The sequence below is a fragment of the Eurosta solidaginis genome, chromosome 1, assembly GCF_040869045.1.
Source record: "Eurosta solidaginis isolate ZX-2024a chromosome 1, ASM4086904v1, whole genome shotgun sequence".
NCBI classification, from domain to species: Eukaryota; Metazoa; Arthropoda; class Insecta; order Diptera; family Tephritidae; genus Eurosta; species Eurosta solidaginis.
The window spans coordinates 123,820,423-123,838,625 of NC_090319.1; the positions used below are offsets into that span (position 1 = coordinate 123,820,423).

The 18,203-nt window shown below is 39.9% G+C and overlaps 1 protein-coding gene across 3 annotated transcripts in view; it reads left to right on the top strand.

The window, feature by feature from the left end:
* The first annotated feature begins 397 nt into the window (after positions 1-397).
* Positions 398-18,203, top strand: part of Mvl (Malvolio) — a 1,196,163-nt gene continuing 1,178,357 nt past the window's right edge. Inside the window, exon 1 of one of the 3 annotated variants that reach the window (XM_067759805.1) lies at positions 398-495. The gene's annotated coding sequence lies outside the window, so the exon portion shown is untranslated. The other 2 variants (XM_067759806.1, XM_067759808.1) reach the window with 2 other exon arrangements.

Here is an 18,203-nt window from a genome sequence, read left to right on the forward strand (position 1 = left end):
ATCAGTCACCACGCTTAAAAATTTTGACTTGAATTAATATCAAAGGCAAAACTTGAATTAATATCAAAGAAAACAAAATGTTGCATAAATATTATAATTGCATAAGTTGATAATATGCAATTTACCGTGGCAGTCCCCGAGTGCCACACATCTTTTTTTTATGCAGTCTGATTTAAAGTAAAGTCTCCTATTCGCTATGCTTAGGAAAATTTTGTACATGAAATCATGGAAATATACAAAAATTGTATATTTTACAACAAATCACAATAGAATAAATGAAAATTTTGGTCCTTTTTTCGATGAGTTTTGGTCCTAAATGAAAACATGGTTGTGGCAACCGTGCTTACAACAGAATTGTATTCAACTGTCAATCACACTGTTCCCTTCACTTTGATGTCTTATATTGAAAAGACGCTGCGCTTTTGTTCTTTTCAGTTGTTGTATGACGCGCATTTGGATTTAACGTCGTTGTGTTAAGTTTGCTGTAAATTTCGTGTACGTATTTTATATTTTTCGGAGCTACCAGGCAACGTCTTTCCTAAAGAGGCAACAGTTTTGTTTAGCCGTTGTGAACACAATCCGAGAGAACAAGTTCTTTCTTTTAATTAATTCCAATCAAGGCAATTGAGTAATAAGTACCAATCATAGGTGCATTTAATCGAAATCTGATTAAAGAATTTAACAAAAAATTAAAAACTTGTGTAGATAAAACGTTTCGAAATAGTATAAAATCTATAGGAAATTTTTTGTAACTTCACAAACAAAATACGGGTATATAAACTGTACATAAATACATATTTACATATGTATATGTGGGGGCTGCACTCGTAAGACAAATATATTTCTTTCGATCTTTGCAAGTTCCATTAGCTATCAAGTGGGTATTGAAACAAGTGTAATCATAAACAATATTAAAATGCCAAGTATTTTGTATGGTGGACTGAACGTACAGAAAGCATTGTATGGTACAACCAAATTCCCTTCCAAATATGTAGTTAAATGAAAAATATAGATAAGCATCCTATGTAGATATTAGAGTTGGCAAGTATCCATGTACTAGTGTTGGGACCTATCGAATGAAAATGGTCGAGTTATTCGATAGTTTTTGGTATGAATGATTCGTTCACTACTATTTTTTTCGAATCGTTCGTTCTATTTCAATTTTTACTGTGCATATATCAGTGATCTCAAAAAGATTATTTTGGACGATTAGCATACTTCAACCTAATCGACAGACGTTTTAAGCGTGGTAGTAAATTGCGTAGAGATATTAATAATGCCACCTGGATTGTAGAGATCTTCCGTTTGGGAGTTTTTAATCAAAAAGGCAATGAAGTTAAATGCTATATATGCAAAGAAAAATTTAAACTTTTTGCAACACATCAAATTTAAATGACCATCTACTTCGTAAGCATCCATCTTCGTCAGAACAAAGGAATGTAACTTCAGGAGAAATAGCGCCTGTAATTTCTGAAGAGGAATGTAGTTCTACTTCTCTTTCGTCAACTACTGCAGTAAGTACAGCGAGCAGTTCCTTAACAGTACCTGGCTTAGATATGTCCAATAGTGGATGTTTGAGGACTGTTCGAACCAAATTGTGTTGTTAAATAATAAAAATACAAATTCATTTTCACTAATCTTCTGCCTTGTTGTTGTTGTTTCGGCATAAAATCTCCTCAAAGGTTTGGGGGAGTACTGACATATTGGCCATATGAATTGGTAAAAGACTCAGTGGGTTGCGAACCAAAACCGTTTGCATATCATGCATGCGCTTGGCATAATATAACACAAAGGCATTTAATTTAAATATTTGCATTATTTACTTGAAATAAAATCGAATGCCATTGTAGTCACATTCAACATTTTTTCTTATGTAGGTTTGTTCTTATATAGGTTTGTTCTTTAGCTACCCCGGGGAGTAACCAAAACAATCCAGAAATTGTTCTTTTGTATAGTAAATGTACTACAAAAAACATCGGTACTGGCCTCGGGCTAGCTGAATAGCTGGGGTCGTATCGTCACTTACGATCACAGATTGAAAACAATTTTCACTGAAGTAATAAATATGGAGCTATGAAATTATTAAAAAAAAAATTATAATATATTATGGACTTAGTATGTACCTACGCCTTGTCTCTATTTTACAAATAGTTTATTTAACCGATTCACCGTTTCAGAGCTAATGTGATTTCAAAAATGGCATTCGATCACGGATCGTATGTCACTATACGACCCCAGATCAAATGAATGAAAAAATTTATTCGATAGTTAAAATCATTCAGTAACTAACTATCGATAGTTGAATTCATTCGATAGTTCCCAACACTACCATGTACCTGTGATTTTGTCACGCCTATTGAAAGATCACAGTAAATAAATGTCTTGAAAGGAACAACCGTGACTGACTGACTGTGACAGCATCTGCTTCCCGTTCCCAATCTCATTTACCAAACCACGCTCGTTGTGTACAAAACGTTCTCTGATCGGCGAGTTGAGCTAACTGCAAAATAAAAAAATAATTCTTAAATTTTAAGAAAAGGAGCTCTTAATTTATTTTACACTCTTCACTATAAAGGTTGGCTGTACATTAAGGGTTCATTTCGTTTCATTCGGAAACCAAACAGGTTTGACTTTTGAAATAAGGTGTTTCCCACGGAAAATTAATCCGTAATTTTCACTTGATATTAACAATTTATTAGTAATTTGTTGTTAAAGATGCTAAGCTATAACTATCACTTCATCTGCACACGAGCACTTTCAAAACAAATCTATACACTCCACCACGAAATTAATATTCAGGTGTTCTCATCCCGTTGATGTTCTCCCTTATTCTGACAAGTGCGGCATGCATATTTTAGGTTGGCTATCATACATAACTGGCTTTGAATTCCCATAGGATTGGAGTAGATTTTGCAATACGTTTATAAATATAATTACTAAATAAGCCAGTAGCAGAATTTTTTAGACATAACTTTGTATTCCCAACAGAATATAGTAAAAACTGCAGAAAATTAATCTCCTTGAAGACTTTGTACGAAAAATTAAGGAATCAAAATTTATTACTTTTGTAACACGAAAATACTGGCCGAAAAAAAAGGTTAAAGAGCTGGCAGTGTTGACATAGTCATAACGCCATGGTCACAACCATATTTTTACTTATCCATATCAAGTGGCAGGTGCCTTAACCTAAACCGCACAAAAATTTAGATAAAAATGAAGAAAACGCAAAAAATTACGAACATATTCCGCAAACAATTAGTCTCTGGATATGGCGAATAACCAATTGGTTGGCTATGGTATGGTGCCATTGACCAATCACACTGATTTCCATAACGTTGTTTGCATCAACTGTTTTAAATGGATATGGATACATTAACTTTGCCAGGGTTTTTGACATCCCTTCCTTTATTATTGCATTATGACTATACTCGTTAATGTTTAAAAAACCACAAACAACTATTTACATTTGTTTAAATTTACGTATTATTATAAATATTTAACAATTTTTTTGCCTACTTTCCGCGAACACAAGCCTGCAGCCTTTTATCTAATTCGCAGCTTGCTCGTGCTACCAGATGCTTTCAATAGTACCAACGATTGAAAAAGAACAATGAACCTTTTTCACTCAACTCCGTCTATTTGTTTCACGAAAAAAAAAAAAATTGGAATAATTGGAATTGTCGAATAAAAAATCGCGCAATTTTTATATTACAAATTTTTGCATGCGACTTTTTTTTATTAAAAAAAAAAAAAAAAACGAATAAAAATCGCACTCTTGGAAGTATTTTTATGAAATAAATTGGAATAAACAGCCCGCCATTCACATGCCCGGTAGCACCATACCTGATAACTTCACTGCATTTTCATATATTTTTTGGCAACTATAATGTTAAATTGTCGGCAAGCTATAAGCCTCCGGTGGGTGGAGGTGGCGTTTTTAGAAAGAGCTTCAACTGTGCAGATTTATTAAATCTCATATTTTAGCTCGCACTGTCCCCACTATAGTTGTTTTTTGAAGTTTTATTTTTTCGTATTGAGAAAACGATAAAGTGGCTAGCACAGTTTCAACTCTTGTGAAGTTTTCCAGCTATTAAACAATTTATTAATTTCGAATTAAACACATACATTTTCAAAAAGCAAAAAAAAATATCTGTGTATTCCATTTTGATACATATTTTACTATATTAACGTTTGGTAATGAAAATCCAAATCTTCAAAAAAAGATCAGTCATCCATGAATTTAAAAACTGCTTCTACCTCAAAAGATTTTCCTATGAAAAAATTAATTGACATATGAATTTTAGGCTGCCATACCTGAAATATTTGTAATGGTTGAACAAATGATTGAAGATTTAACTTAAATCTTCTGCGTTTCGAGACTTAATTTTGTATGATAAAACTAGTGAGATTTATCGTTAAACCCTTCCAGATGGCTTAACCTAGAATAAAGTTCTAAGTGGAGATATGCTATTAATGTAGATATGTTATAATATTGTGACGAATATTAGCAACACTAAGGCATACTATCATCTCTAAGCCGATACTAAGCAGTCACTTGTATCTACATAAAGAAATTAATCATTATGTCTACACATATGTACATTCAGCAGCGGAGAGATACTCACAAAAGTATGCAATCATCAGCAAAGTAGTTCTCACACATACACATGCATATATCTGAGATACTCACAAAAGTATGCAATCATCGCGCATATTGCTATGCGAGAATCTATAAACGTGCATTTGTAGTTTATAGGTGGTGACTTTATAGCTGGTAAACAAGTAGTAAATTCTAGAAGGAGAAACGCCTAGAAATATGCCAACGAGGAAACCGAAGAGTATAAAAGCAGCACCAGCTGAGGCATGAGCAATCAGTTTGATTTAAACAAGCTATTTGTTGTGAAGTACCAGTGTTATTGTGAAGTAATTTAATAAAGGTCATTTTGCATTATTGAATATTGGAGTTATTTATTCAACAGTTTAGCGATGCGAACGTTGGTAGAAGGTGTAAAATAAGCGGAGTTGCAGTAAATTCGTTACAATTGGTGTCAGAAGAGGAATTGTTGAATAAATTCTGAAGATTTCGAATACAACTTGGACATGGCAAAGTTAAGTGCATTAAGGATGCAGCAACTGAAAAAGGAGTTGGAGAATCGTGGATTGAATACAAACGGCAATAAGATCGAACTTCAAGCACGACTACGAGAGGTAATGGAGTTGGAAGGAATTAATGTGGACGAGTATGTCTTTTATCCTGATGTGGAAGAATGAACAACAAATATTGAAGAGAAAAATGAAACATCACAGACAGTTACGAACACAAACTTGAACACGATTTTGGTTGTAATATCTGCTAAAACATCGACAGTGTCATCTCAACTGGAATCACAGGAGACACGTATAACATCCAAGATTGAAGCACAAGAAACATCTAAAGTTAAAGCACAAGAGGCACATATTACAGAAATGTCGGCACAAATTTCAACATAGGTATCATCGCAGATCTCTGCACAACTGGAAGCGCGAATGGAAGAGACACTGGCGCAGTTTCAGGAAGGGTTCAGTGGTCGACAAGATAAAATGGAGGCCGAGATAGATGCTTTAAAACATCGTATTCAGGAGTTACAATTGAATCGTCCAATTACTTCAACGTCTACTCTGAAGGTAAAATCACCAACGTTTGATGGTTCTGTTCCTTTCCAGGTATTTATGCTCCAATTTGAGAAGACGTCAGCAACGAGCAACTGGAATGCCGAAGATAAAGTTGCTGCATTTTTCGTGGCTTTAAAAGGACCAGCTGCTGAGATCTTACAGACCATCCCAGAGTACGAACGTAACAGTTATGAAGCATTGATGGCTGCTGTAGAACGACGGTATGGAAGTGAACACAGGAAACAGATCTACCATATATAATTGTAAAACCGCTACCAAAAAGCTAACGAGACTTCGCAGGAGTTTGCGTCGGATGTTGAAAGATTGGGCTCTCTTGGAAATGCGGACGCACCCGTGGAATACACCGAGAGGGTAAAAATGCAGAGCTTTATAAATGGAATACGTGATGTCGAAACGAAACGAGATACATATGCGAACCCAAAGCCAACATTTGCTGAAACGGTATCCCATGCACTGACTCAGGAAACAGCGTCGCTTTTGTGTAAGCCAGTTTTCAAGCACGCCGTGTGGAAGTGGAATGGCCAGACTGGGTGAACACAATATTGAAAGGATCGCAAAAGCGGAGTGAAACAGTTATCAAATGCTTCAAATGCGGGAATCCTGATCACATTGCACATCATTGCGATCTTGATCCTAGTGGTTTCAACAGCATGGGTGGTCTTAATAACAAAGCTGGAGGAGATGAGCAAGAGCGAGTCAGATGTAGAGATCGAGAGCTAGCTCCAGCTATTGAATTTGCTGTGATATCTGTATCGCAATTTGGAAGGAAATCAAGCAGTCTTACCATCATAGGGAATGTGGATGGCAAAGAACGTGTACTGACTGTAGATACGGGCGCATCTCATTCCTTAATCCGATCTGACTTGGTCAACAGGAGAGTAAAACCGTTACCTGGAGCAAGGTTGTGTACGGCCACTGGCGAGTATAACCAAGTCCAAGGAGAATTGGTGTGTGAGGTCTTAATTGTAAAGGTCACGATCCTACACAAATTCGTTGTGGCGGAGATTGTTGATGAAGTTATATTGGGAGTGGACTTCTTAGTTTATGACATAAGAATCAACATGCAGAAAAGGATTATGCGCTATAAGTACCAGGATATACCACTTAACTTCAGTTTGGAGAAAGGGTTCATCAGTAAGCGAGTACTGGTGGAGGAGATTCAACAGAGACCACAAAAGTCAAAGAAAGTAAAGCGGGCAAAGGTTGATGGAATGAATGGACCAAACAAATCAAAACCCAAGGTACCCGCGAGAAAAACACTGGCATTGACAAACCCTAATGGATGCACTAAAATGAACGAAAGGATTTCCTAGAAAGAATGCAAGGGTGGTTTCAAGCCAGCGCGCCCTACTGTTGTGAAACGTCAAGACGATACTGATGATGCAAAGTCAATCCGTCAAGATCAAGCTCTGCGAAGTAGTTCTTTATTGGCCAAAGAACAGAGTGTGAGGGAACGGCCCAGGGTTATGAGTAGTAAGATGAAACACAGGTACGACGAGAACAAAAATTCGGAAGGTTTCTTGGAGGGAGATTTGGTAATGTTATACAAACCTCAATGGAAAGGTGTTCCATCCAAATTTCGGTGCTGTTGGGAAGGCTCATACAAAGTTGTGAAGGGAATCAGTGATACCATCTACCGCATACAAACCATTGGGAAACCACGAAATAGAAGGGTGGTTCATTTGGAGAGGCCAGCAGTGGTTAGATCGGAGATTTGTCTGATCGGGACGATCAGACTTAGGTGGAGGGCAGTGTGACGAATATTAACATCACTAAGTGATACTACTATCACTAAGCCGATACTAAGCAGCCACTCGTATGTGAGTAAACAAATCAATCATCATCTACACACATACCTACAAGGCAACGGAGAGATACTCATAGACACATGTAATCATCAGCCATGAGTTGGAAATGACTTTTGCCACTTTCAAAGTAAAGGGCTCATATATGGCTGGTAACCAAGCATGAAGTTCGCGAAGTTACTAGACCTTAGAAAAAATGGGTAAACGAGGCAACAGAGAGTATATAACAGCGAAAGCTGAGTAGTCAGTAATCAGTTTGATTTAAACACGCAATTAGTTGTGAAGTATAAGTGTTATTGTGAAGTACTCTCAAAGTAGTCTAATAAAAACTATTTTGCATTACTGAATATTGGAGTTATTTATTCAACAGTTTAGCAATTCGAACATTGGTAGCAGGTTTCAAATAAGTGGAATTCCCCTCAATTCGTTACAATATTATCCTAGATCTTGAACAAATACAACCTTAGTGCAATATTAACAATATTTCTATGCAATTTTTTTTGCTTTATTTTTACTTCATTTAAGAAAATTCGCACAATTACAAGTAAGTTATTTAATAATTTTGGAAAAATAAGTAAGTTATTTGTTCACTATTAATTCACAATAGAGCATCGGTTGTTTTGAAGTGAACGTTTGTTTGCCCCAAACAGATCTACTAATCGATAAATTGAGGGGGGTTGCTGGTCAGACGATAATATAAGCATCGGTCCCTTTATGGCGAATCATAACAGCACCAATGTTATGCCGCTTAATGTAGTCAATAATCTCTCCGATCTTTCCCATAAGCTCATTGCAGCGTAACTGCAGATGTGCAATGGAGGGAGGTCACCAATTTGAGGGAGAGCGACAGATGAGAGCGCCTTGATGGTGCAAGGCTAAGTCGCGTTCGCAGTCGCAGACCTGGGAGTTAAAACCCCAGACTCCAAGGTTGGTGTTGTAGTGTCCAGCGTTGTTGGCTGTGTAGCTCAACAGCATTAGTAGTCTTCGTTAAATTGATAGCGGAGAAGCGTTAAGGCTCCTACTTCAGAACGCCCTTGACGGCGAAATAGACCCGGCTATCCGGGTACACAAAATCTCGAAAATCGGCCTACAACAACCCCTCTTCTTCTATAATAGAAAATATGCATATGGACATATATGTATGTGAATGTGTTTAAGAACGGAGCCCTTTTTTTAAGACCCGACTACTTTATAGATGCTTTTTCAGATAGTTCCTCTGAAATTTTAGCATTGTAACTTTGTAATCTACGGAAATATCACGTTAGATATGCCTTACACGCCATACAAAATAAAAAAACATCACCCAGGTGCCAATATAGTTTTTTTTGTTTTAAAGTCATCTTTACATAGTAGTTATATATCTAGTGGGTTTTATTTTTTGTGTTAAAATGTATGTGTTTTTAGAGGGTGACCTCCAATGGGTCTGGCATGTATATACATATGTAGGGCACCGATTTAGTTTAGCATCCCCCGAGTTCGGGGTTGAACTTAATATCAAATGAAAGAGGTAGTTCTCCCGATCACAAATATATATATATTTTAAAGTGCGCAAACTTATAGTTTAAAAGTTATTGGTTGTTAAATTTCGCAAATTTCTATACCAATTTTCACTTATATTTATATATATATATATTTTATTTGTGACATGATATACCTGTGCTGCTACATCAATTATTTTATGGTGGAGTTGGTTCATTTTCATTGTAAAAATTCATTCATCTTAGACGCTTTATAGGAAAAGTGTTCTGTCCAAAAATACAGTGGTCCGCGAAGCCGATGTTGTATGCGGAAAGGTGTTCTACTCAGGAACACTGTGGTTCGCGAAGCCGGTGTTGGACCCACTAAGGGTTACTTTTTATGAGCGCGGCTGAAGGCCGCCTATGCGGGAGGGTGTTCTACTCAGAAATACTGTGGTTCGCGAAGAAGTGTTGGACCAGCTAAAGGTTATTTTTTATAAGAGCGGCCGAAGGCCGTCTACGCGGAAAGGTGTTCTACTCAGAACTACTGTGGTTCGCGAGGCCGGTGTTGGACCGGCTAAGGGTTATTTTTTATAAGCGCGGCCGGAGGCCGCCTACGCGAAAAGGCGTTCTACTCAGAAATACTGTGGTACGGGAAGCTGGTGTTGGACCGGCTAAGAGATATTTTTTATAAGCGCGGCCGAAGGCCGTCTACGCGGAAAGGTGTTCTACTCAGAAATACTGTGGTTCGCGAAGCCGGTGTTGGACCGGTAAGGGTTATTTTTTATATGCGCGGCCGACAGCCGCCTACGCGGAAACGTGTTATACTCAGAAATACTGTGGTTCGCGAAGCCGGTGTTGGACCGATTAAGGGTTATTCTTTTATAAGCGCGGCCGAAGGCCTTCTACGCGGAAAGGTGTTCTACTCAGAAATACTGTGGTACGGGAAGCTGGTGTTGGACCGGCTAAGAGATGTTTTTTATAAGCGCGGCCGAAGGCCGCCTACTCGGAAAGGTGTTCTACTCAGCAATACTGTGGTTCGCGAAGCCGGTGTTGGACCGACTAAGGGCTATTTTTTATAAGCACGGCCGAAGGCCGTCTACGCGGAAAGGTGTTCTACTCAGAAATACTGTGGTTCGAGAAGCCGTTGTTGGGCCGACTAAGGATTATTTTTTAAAAGCGCGTCCAAAGGCCGCCTACTCGGAAAGGTGTTCTACTCAGAAATACTGTGGTTCGCGAAGCCGGTGTTGGACCGGCTAAGGGCTATTTTTTATAAGCGCGGCCGAAGGCCGTCTACGCGGAAAGGTGTTCTACTCAGAAATACTGTGGTTCGAGAAGGCGGTGTTGATCCGGCTAAGGTTTATTTTTTATAAGCGCGGCCGTGAATTTAATTGAGGTTATTAAATATACCTACAATCCGTAAAAATATATATTTTCCTTTTTGTTTATAAACTGAAAGCTGGTAAGGTAATATTTATTTTTGTTTTTTTTTTGTTTATGTGGCAGCACAGGTTTGTATTGCCATAAATAAGGTATATATATATATATAAATGTGCATGTTCAAAAGTGCGATTGATTTAATAAAAACGTTTATATTAAGTAAAAAAATGCAAAAATAAAATTTAAAATATAGAAAAATGCAATTTAAGTGTATCGTTGCCAATTTGTTTAGAATGGATGAATGTAGTGTGCAAATTGTAAGTGAAAGTGGTATAGAAATTTGCAAAATTTCCAAGCTTTAACAACAAATAACCTTTAAACTATAAGTTTGCGCACTTTAAGAGAAAGAGGGAAGTGATGACTCTGATTTTGGACCATCCAGATCGGATGACTATGTCCCATTAGGCATTGATTCCAGTGATTCGAACGAACTTTTGGAAGAGGATTATTCATCATCTAAAGATGCCCAGTCTAAAGATGGTTTTCCGCAAACCCCGTTCCAAATGTTTGGAATAATATTAGTGGAGCATCTTTGCAGTCCTTTACTTTTGAGTCAGCACCTATATGTGCAGTTGATGTCGGTGTAGTGGAACCGATCATTTTGTTCAATTTGTTCAATTGTTATTCAGACGAATTAATGTCAGCAGTTGGGTCCAAAATAACACAGCCCACAGAAAAAAAAGTGGGATGTTCAACGGAGAAGACAGTTCAATTCTTATGGATTTTTGGTCGCTGAACACGAGTCCGTTGTCAGAATTCAAAAGTTAGCTCTTGTTTTTTTCTAACAAGAAACTCGAAGAACGGGAGTTTTTTGAGGTTAGAAAAAAGCAAGAGCTAACTTTTGAATTCTGACAACGGATTCGTGTTCAGCGACCAAAAATCCATAAGAATTGAACTGTCTCCTCCGTTGAATATCCCACTTTTTTTCTGTGTAGCTGTGTTATCAAATATTTCGGAAGTCCGGAATGAAGTCATCTCGACCCATGACGACCAATATTCCAGAGATGAAGACATATCTTGGTCTGATCCAGTAGATGGGAGTTGTGAAATACACTTATACTGAATCACTAACAATTTGTATAAGAACTCATTGAATGTCCCTAAAATTATAACGTGAAACAGATTTCAATTACTTTTGAAATTTATAAATTTTTTAGACAATTCCTAAATGCAAAGTAATCATTTAGGAAAAAACATAGCAGCCAAAAATGGCCAAAAATTTATTGGTATACTGCAGCTCATGCGATGGAAATCCAGCCTTTTGCTTAGAATGTTTCAGCAAAAAGCATTAAATTTATATATTACTAGCTGACCCGTCGAACTTCATCCCGCCTAACAGTCGATACTTAAAATTTTTTTTAAATCCTTATCCTTCGGGACACTGGGTCAGCTAATAAGAAAAAAAAGAAAAGAGAACGTTAATAAGTCAACAAATATATTATGTTATCGAGGATCCATTTTTGGATCCTGCAGAAACGTTCTACACGCACTCACACGGCTGCTACGCGCACACACTATTCTATTAATTTGCTTCCATCTTTAAATTAATAAAACTGTTTTTTTCTTTTAGTTATATTAAATTGTATTTTTCTGTAACCTTTAGTTCTCTCTTTTTTTACAATTCTATTTAAAACTTTTCAGTCTCTACTATTCCTATATAATATACTTTTCTAAACTATAACTTTTTAGTTAACACTTATTTCCTTTTACGATTTTAGTTTTCGCGTGTGATGCGTCGGCCGGTTTACTTCAAACTGAAAACTGCCGCTAACGCAACCTATAGCTAGGCACCTTTTCTTTAGGTTGCTTAGCAATGAAATTCGTGATGGCGTCTAGCAACGGCAGTTTCAACCAATCAGAAATTCTCCGCGTTGCTCGACTCCAACATTTTTAGTGAGGCCAAGTGCATTTGATGCATGGTTGCATCTTGCACTTTTCCAAAGAGGGGAGTTGCCAGATTCAATTTAAAAAGAAACTACATCATCCCCCTTTGGAAAAGAAGAATTTGGCAAGATTAGTGATTGTTGTATTGTTGTGAATGAATGAGTTTGCTAGCATTGGGGTGTTCTAACCTGGGACTCATTCGTTCGCCACAGTGCAACTTAAAAAAAAAAAAGAGAATTAAAAATTTCAATTTGCAAGGAAATGAAAAATATTTAAAAGTTAGTGTTAATATGTTTATGGTTTATCGAGTTTTAAGTTTTGAAGTGAAAAGGTTTTTTTCTTATTGTCGAATCTACGTAAGTAAATTTATATCTATAGTTCCATAAAATTTCTTTTGTTTAGCCCTAATTGACGAATTCTTAAAATATATTTATATATTTATATCTGAAGATTGTTTAATATTTTATTAATTAGTGAAGTTTATATGAATAAAAGTACAGGCTATCAATTTAACTAATTTTTTGTACTCTATTTTTTGTGTAAAATTGTTTCATTGTGATTATTTCTATCACAAATAGTTATATTTAGTCCATCAATATTTTTTACAATGTAGGGACCTTGATATATATTTTTATGTTTATTTCTAGGTTCTGTTTCTACTAACACTCTATCATTAACTTTAATTTTAAGGGATTAGCCGTTTTATCGTATAAATCTTTATTCTAATCTTATGTTTATTAATCAAGTTTTTTGCCATTTTATGCGATTTTTGCATTCTAAACTTAAGCTTTTTTGTGTAATTTTCTTCATTATAGAGTGGATCAATTTGTTCTTTTTGCAATTCATGTGGCATTGTAGTTTTTCTGCCAAATATTAATTCAAAGGGAGTAAATTTATTATCAAAACCGAGCTACTTGCAGTATTGTGTAAAAATGTAAAGTATTTTAAGTATGTATCCCAATCTGAATACGTTTCGTTTAGATATGCACGCAAGTATTCGTTAAAGACTCTATGATTTCTTTCAACAGTACCAACAGTTTCATGATCAATCTTTAAAAGTTTTGTCAAGTCAGAGAAAAAGTCGTTTTTATATTCCGTTCCTAAATCGGATTTAATAGCTTTTATTGTACCATATGTTAATATAAAGGTTTCAAAAATAGCAAAAGCAATAGTTTTTGCTGATTTATCTGATACAGCTACTGTTACCAGGTATTTGGAAAAGTTACAAATCATAGTAATCGCGAACTTGTTACCATAGTTTGATTCTGGAAGTGGACCTATTGTATCGACAATTACTATGTCAAATGGTTTACAGGGTATTGGCGTAAGGACAAAATTTTCTTTTGTTTTGGGTCTCGCTTTATTTAAAAGACATTTATTGCAAATTTTCACAAATTTCGCTATATCACGTGTCATGTTTTTGCAGTAATATTTAGTTCTTAATTTGGCATATAACCTTTTTGTTCCACAATGACCTCCTAACAGTGGATCTTCGTGATAAATTGTCATAAGTTTTTGTTTCTGTTCATTGTCTGTTACGGTCTCTTTTTTAACGGCTAAAACGTGTTTTGTCGAATCTTTAATTTCGTCTATACTTATACGCGAAGGAGCATCAGCCACGACATTCTATTTTCCTTTAATATATTCAATTGTAAAATTGTATTCTGATAAATCTAATCTGATTCTAGAGAGTTTCGAGGAAGGATCTTTCATATTGTGAGGTGGGTCTTGCCTAAGGCTGGGGTAACGCTCAGTCAATCCAGAGTCGAGTGAAGGTCCCTCAAACCCCTACTGAATAAATACACAATATTTATGTGTTACGAACACACGCACACACGGCTGGAGATATTAGGCGGGTAGCAGCTTTCCGTCCCAAGATGGCGAGGGGGCGGAGCGGCGTCTAACGGTCGTTGGAGGAGAGGAGGTTCGGTAGGGCGGTTGAACGGTCGGGTAACGGACGGACTCGTACGGCGGTACGGAAGCAGCGACGGGACGGATGCAGCGGCTTAACGGCTGTAGGATGGCAGACGGCCAACGGTCGTCGTAGCAGCGGCGTGACGGATGCAGCGGCCTAACGGCGGTAGGAAGGCGAACGGCCAACGATCGTCGTAGCAGCGGCGGCACCAGCAAGGCGGGATGGACACGGCAGTAATATGGCGGACGGCCAACGGTCGGCGTAGCACCGGCGGGATGGAAGCAGCGGGGGCACCAGGGGGACGACGATGCGACGGCAGCGGCGGTGGGCTACGGAGCGCGTACCAGGGCCGTGGTGAGAGGGGAAGTAGGCTGGCGACGGGGTTTACCTGGGCAGCGGCTGTGTGTTCCGGGCGGGGTAGGATGGACGTTCCAACGGGCTGGTATTGGTCGGTCGGCTTCAACAGGGTTTGGGATATCGCTCTTCTTCGGCAGCCTTGGTAGTCGGCGGGGTCAGTCACCTGCGGGAGAAACTACGACGACTCGTTAGTGCTGGTTTCACCGCTGGACACCCCGCCTCCCTAGTTGCACGCTAATAGAAGGTGCGTAAGAGGGGCGGGCCATGACGGCGCCACTTCCACTCAACTAGCCGTGGCCAGAGCTGAGGGGAAGGGGGTTATATAGTCATTAAGGCCTCGGGCCGCTCAACACCCAGGGGGGCGACGGGTGGCAATAGCACAAAGGCATCCGCCCCGCTCGTCCTTACCTGGGTGAAGGGTGACCCGTGCCATGACGGCGCCCCTTCCACTCAACTAGCCGGGGCCAAAGCTGAGGGGGAGGGGGTTATATAGTCATTAAGGCGTCGGGCCGCTCAACACCCAGGGGGGCGACGGGTGGCAATAGCACAAAGGCATCCGCCCCGCTCGTCCTTACCTGGGTGAAGGGTGACCCGCGCCATGACTTCGCCCCCTCCACTCAGCTGGCTAGCCGGAGTGGCAATTTTGTCTTTAAAAAGACAACCACTCCCGCTGGCTCACCTGCGAGGACTGAATTGCAAAAATGCGATGTTTATATGGGTGGTGCCGCAAACTGGTTGAGAAGTCAACACACCATTATTGTGATTTTCATTGGTTTGCTATCGGTGGTTGTTGAGTATGCTATAGAAAAGTACGTACAAGTGCTTGTTGACTATGCTATAGAAGAATAAGTACAGGGAGGTTCAGGTGGCTATGCTATAGAAAAATAAGTACAGGGAGGTTCAGGTTTAAGTGAATAAGGAAATACAGGGGGGGTTACGTTATTGTAACGCTACGTTACAGTCCCCCTCCCACTTCGTTTGACGGAAAGCTGCGGTGGGGAAAGGTGGATATCCAGGCATGGCCTAGGTTTTATGCCGGTGTGCGTGTGGGCGAAGCACTTTATTTAAAAACAAAATTATTTTTTCCGAAAATCTACAAAGTCATTCCACTTATATCTAACAGAGTTAATATTTTTAGTTCATTTGTGTAACGTAAGAATAATTACATTTCATTGTTCTTAAAACTAACAGAGTATATTTCGTGCAATTCATTATAATACATAATATTTTTCTTCTTCGTTTCCATCTTCCTCGGGTTGTGATTTCATCATGGCTATCAGGTATGCGGTAAAATGTAGCCCGAAAAAAATAGGTCCCCTTCGCGTTTTTGTTCGGTTGGCTGGCCACTGGTACTGCTCCCTCCGTGTGCACCCGCTCTGACATCGTTCTATTTCGCCGAAGTTTATGCCTGCTGCATATGTTTTTGTACCCTCTATTCTGACCATGTTTATTGTAATTGCCATTTGTGGAATGTCCTAATACCTTGTGCGGTGGTAGCTCAGGAACGGTGCTCACGCTTTTCCGCCGAACTGCTTCCCATTGTCGGTGAGGAAGGTTTTCGGACAACCAAGTAAGTATATGACCTTTTCTTCTAGCGCTTTGAGCACACTTGCCGTGTTTGCTTGGCGCGCCGAGATTAACTCCACTCACTTGTAGAATTTGTAGATCATGGCGAGGAGGTAGTTGCTTCTTTGCTTGGAACGTGGTAGTGGGGGCACGAAGTCGGCGGTTACTATTTTCCGTGGCTGCGGATATTGCATGGTTGCCAATAATATCACCGGGCTCTTCTCTGTCGCTTTCTATTGTGTAAAATATGTCTGGTTTTCGTGTCGGTGTGTTGGTGTTTTGAAACGGGCGGTGGGAGAGCGCATGACATATCGCGTTCGGCGCTCTTTTTCGGTACTCTTTATTCAAGTTGTATTGTTGTATAGCCGGGTAACGGGGGTAGAAACGTTGCTTCAGCGGTCGGTTATGCTTACGGATGGTCGAATGGTCGGCTGCGGTAATTGGGCTAATGGTTTTGCTCGATCGCTTCTGGTGGTGCGCTGAAAAAGTTTCCTGCTCCGAATTTTGGCCATTGTTCGCGTGTTTCCAGCTGGTCGTTGTACATAGTGTGTCTAATTCGGCTGATCTTCTGGTCAAGGTGACTTCTAACGGCTGGCCATCTAGCGTGAGGGCGATTCCCCTTTCCCGTAAAAAGTCCATTCCTAAGATCATCCGTTCTGCCAGGTTCGGGATGACGGACATCATTGTGTTAGTCGTTCGTCCGTCATACGTAATCCTTGCTGGGTAGGTATTCGAACTATAGACACACGTCTGGTCTGCTAATTGGACGCTCCGCCTGTTAAAATGTGGTTTGATATTGTTCTTCTCCAGGTGGTTTCGTATTCACTCATCGACGTATGAGAGGGTGGCGCCGGTGTCCACTAACGCGCGCACGCCCATGCCCTCGATGGTTATCGGTATGTAGAAACGGTTATCTACTTGCATTTCGGTAGTGGGCTCGCAGCTTGGTGGTTTCATTGGATTCTCTGGCCGAACAAATAATGCTTGGCGGCTTCCTCTCACATGGGGTGACGGCATCCTGGATGTATTGTTGTCGGATGTTGTCTTGGCCACACCTGGAGCAGAACATTCTCCAGCGGCCCTTGCATTGGAAGCGGCGGTGTCCGCGTTCCTTGCAGAGCCAGCAGCACTCCTTGCTATCGTACTCCTTTTGAAGATGATACAGGCTGTGGATCGCCTCTTTGTCCTCTTTCGCTTCCTCGGTTTTTAGCAGCTCATATTCCTCCGTTATTTCCAGGAGCTCGTCGATTGTCTTAAACTCGCTGCGCTTGACGAAGAGGCGGTATTCAACGCGTAGGCCATCGTATATTCGCTCGAGGTGATTCTCGTTGCGTATTGTCGGATGCTGCCGGATCAGCGTTTCCAATGCGAGGACGTAGTCCTTGGCTTTTTCTCGGCCTTGTTGCCTCCGTTTTCGAATGGCCTCTTCTAAATGTTGAAGATAACGCTTAGGCAGAAAAAAAAATTTCACCTCCCTTCGAAAATCGCTCCAGTCGTTGATTTGTTGCTTACGGATGCGGTACCATTGGAGTGCTTTGCCACGCAGCAGTTCCGGCAGCGTTAGGAGGAGCCGGTCGACGGGGATGCGCTAACATTCGACGAGCTCCTCTATTCTCTCCAGAAATTCGTGCAGCGACTCCTCTCCCGAAAAATGCAGATCCCACTGGCGGACGGTATTAATTAGCTCACCGGTGCTCATTTCGTCTCGTTTCGGTGGTGCGCGTTCTCTTTCATGCGCATGCGGCTAGGGACTATGAATGGGGATGGTGGGGATTGACTTGGTCGGTGGTGTAAGGGAGATGTTTAGTGTCGGTGATGGTAGTTTAATTGGTTTTCCTTCGTCCTCTTCTACCTCCTTCTCCAACTCCTTCAGTAGGTCTGCACTTGATTTCCTCGTGCGTTTTGCTTGCACGTACGTGCTCAGTGCGCGTCGTAGGTCGGCTACGGTTTAGCCTTCCACGGGAATGCTATGCTTCTTGCACTCCTCTATCAGCCCCTCCCTTTTCAGTAAGTTGATCCAATTGAGTGAGTCGGTATTCAGCATCGTAACTTCGAGGGCCGGTGTGTTTGTTATTTCTAGCGGTGTGTTCGTTGAACCCGCCCCGG